Genomic DNA, 3,209 nt, shown 5'->3' on the forward strand with positions numbered 1-3,209 from the left:
CGCCGGCAGCGGGAATGGGAATGGAATGGGAATGGAATGGAATGGAATGGAATGGAATGGAATGGAATGGAATGGAATGGAATGGAATGGGAATGGGAGCGGGAATGGGAATGGAATGGGAGAGGGAATGGGAATGGAATGGAATGGGAGAGGCAATGGGAATGGAAACGGGAGCGGGAATGGAATGGGGGAGCGAATGAGAATGGAATGGTAATGGGAGAGGGAATGGAAACAAGAGCAGGAATGGGAATGGAATGGGAAGGGAATGGAAATGGAAGAGGGAGTGGGAAGGGAATGGAAATGGAAGAGGGAGTGGGAAGGGAATGGAAATCGAACGGGAGTGGGAATGCAAATGGGAATGGGAGCAGGAGTGGGAAGGTGAATGGGAGTAGGGATGGGAGCGGGAGGTCTGCAGCTGCGGACCTGCCACTGCCTCTTTTGAGAGGGGAACACCCTGGTTTTGTTCGTTCCCCTTCGGCACCGCTCCCGGCGGCTCGGCTGTACCCCAGCCTCCGAGGAGGAGGAGAAGGATGGGGAGGAAGGCCCATGCCTCTGAGGTGGAGGGGCTGGTGGCGGGGAGCGGTGAGAGGTGTGGGGGGTCGAGTCTCGCCTGGCCGCCGGTCACGTGAGGGGACGTTGGAGCTGCACACACATATATATTTTTCTTCTTTCAAAGCAAGAATCTTTTAAACATATCTGCAGCCTTTTCTCTCTCCCCTTGGATGGTTTGGTAGGCGCTTCAAGAGGCCCAAATATTTCCACAGGGTCCCTTTTGCAATTGTTTATTTAAAATAAGTCGCTATATTAGTAGAGGCAGCAAGGAGTTAGTACTCGAGTCTGCTAGTAATTCCCACCAGGCTGTAAACTGATGCCTCTTTTAAGCCTTTAACTTCATGGTCGTCCCAGAAGTAAAAGTTCTCATAATGGAGACCCTATGGGCATCGTGCATTCCAGCACATCATTAAAGCAAAGCAAAGCAGCTCAGCCAAAGCCAGATGAAATAACTACACTGTCCACTTTTAATGGGCTTCCTGTGGACAAACACTGCAGAGGACAATGGTGAAAAATCAAAGTTGCTGGCGATTTTTAAAAATACCGTAAATGTTCATATTAGGCTTAATATCATCCTTATGTTTATAGAGCAAGCCACTTCATAACCGCATTTTTAAGTGGGGTTTAATGTTATATTTCTCAAGGTGACTAAACACAACATTGAGCATCCTGACTAACACTGCGGTGAGTGTTTAAAATACTGGGCTAGTGTATCAAGCAGGGAGAGAGAAAGGAAAAGCAAAGCAAAATAAACACACGGAAAACAACCGCCCTCCAACACATCCAAACGCTCCAGGACAGACCCAGGAAAACAGCAACAAGCAGGAAAGGCGACACAATTTCTGCATATTAATCCCTCCTGCCCTGTGTTGCAGTATCAACTTAAAAAAAATAATTAAGATCAAGAAAATACACAAGTGTTGCTGCTTATTTCAGGGTGAAGAGCCGGATCTCTTCCAGCCCATGTGTGAAGGAGTGGTGGTGGTGGTGGACATCGTGGTGCTGCCACAGCCCCTCGCACTGGTGCCCCGTCCCGGCCGCCCCTCCTGCCCTCACACGCTGCCGGGCTCGTCCCTCCTGGCCAAAAGGCAGTTTTCAAGTGAGGGAGAGGAGGAGGAAATTAAAGGTAAAAAAATGTAAATAAAAAATTTCCCTTGGTCTGGAAATGGGCCCAACTGAAAGCATGTTAATCTCCACCTCAGTAATTTGGTTCTTCTGGAGAAGACAGAAGCCCTGCTGCTGTGCCCTGCACTTCATAAATCACGTCTTTATGTGGACAAGGTCAGGGCACCTAACAGCTCAGACATGGGCCTTTGCAGTGGCTCGGAGGGCTCCGGCATGTTTATTCTCTCACACAGATCTCCGAGGAGCAGTCCAGCACGCTTCTAATTACTTTTGATTATTTTCATTTGCTCGGGTCAGGCTGGCTTTGCCGGCACTGCTGGAGGGTGGGTTTCCTCCCCCCGGCCTGGCTGTGGGACCCAGGGGGATTGGGGCTCCGCTGCACCCAGCACCCCCTTCCCCAAGGCAGTCCCCCAGGGCTCACCCCGCCGGTGGAGGGGGATCCCCTTCCCGCAGCTGCAGGGTGCAAAGCCCGAAACACCTCCAAGCTGTGGCGGAGACACCCAGCTGGGCTGTCCCCCCGTAACCAGACAGTAAGGGGCATTTACCTCTCTGAAATGAGGAGCGTGCAGAAAAGACACGCACCCTGCATCGAAAATACCAACTGCCTTTAGGGAAAAGAAATAAACGACCCCGTGCAAAAATTTAGAGTGGTGCATGTGCAGGCGATAAAAAAGTTGAAGGACCTCTGCGGCTCCTGTGGGGACGGGGCTGTGCTGGGGGAACTGCAGAGCATACACAGCCTCCAGCAGCACATGTTTAGGTCCCCTCTCCTTCTACTGCTGTGTGAAACCCCCCCCTCCCTGGCACAGGGCTTTATTGCTGGGGTAAATACATCCATACAGCGGATGCACGGCACCCACATGGAGCAGATGCATGTCAGGGGCACACGAGTTGTCCCCCAGCACTGGTAGGACCCGGGTGTGGGTGCAGCTGTCCCCGTGCTCCCACGGGCGCTGCTGCCTGCTTACACCCCCTCTTTTGGTCTGGAGCAGCCACGAGACTGCTACTGCCAGAAGCCAACTACCCAAGTACTCAGCAGAAAGGCTCCACTTTTCTAAAAATAGCACGTTCCTTCTTATCCTGACACAAACTTGACAGCCCAACTCTGCTTTCTCACATCCCATTGTCCTGGTGTGAGCAGGGTCCCAGCAGACCCGCTGCCCTCACGTCCCACCCAGCTCTCACACGTGCAACCCCACTGGTGTGCCGGGTGCTGGGGCAGGCACTGCCGTGTCCAGGCACCCATACATGTCCATCCCATCCCGCCGGTGAGGGTCTCCCTGCAGGTGTTGATTGTTGAGGAGAAACTTCCTGAGCAGGGGCTGCCGGGTGGGAAGGAGTTTTCTAGTCAGCATCAAGCCATGCTGCCAGGGTTTGAGCCTGAATGGTTTTGGATCTTGGGTGTTACTGCTGAAATCGCAGCAGATTTACCTTCTCCATCAGTAAGAAAGATGTAAAAATGGGTCAGTGATGAGTATCCAACTGCCTGGGTGAATTTGCTTCTCCAATGGGGAGGAAAGCTTGGAAACCCT

This window comes from Athene cunicularia (genome assembly GCF_003259725.1).
Source record: "Athene cunicularia isolate RWA chromosome 9 unlocalized genomic scaffold, athCun1 chr9_part1, whole genome shotgun sequence".
NCBI lineage: Eukaryota > Metazoa > Chordata > Aves > Strigiformes > Strigidae > Athene > Athene cunicularia.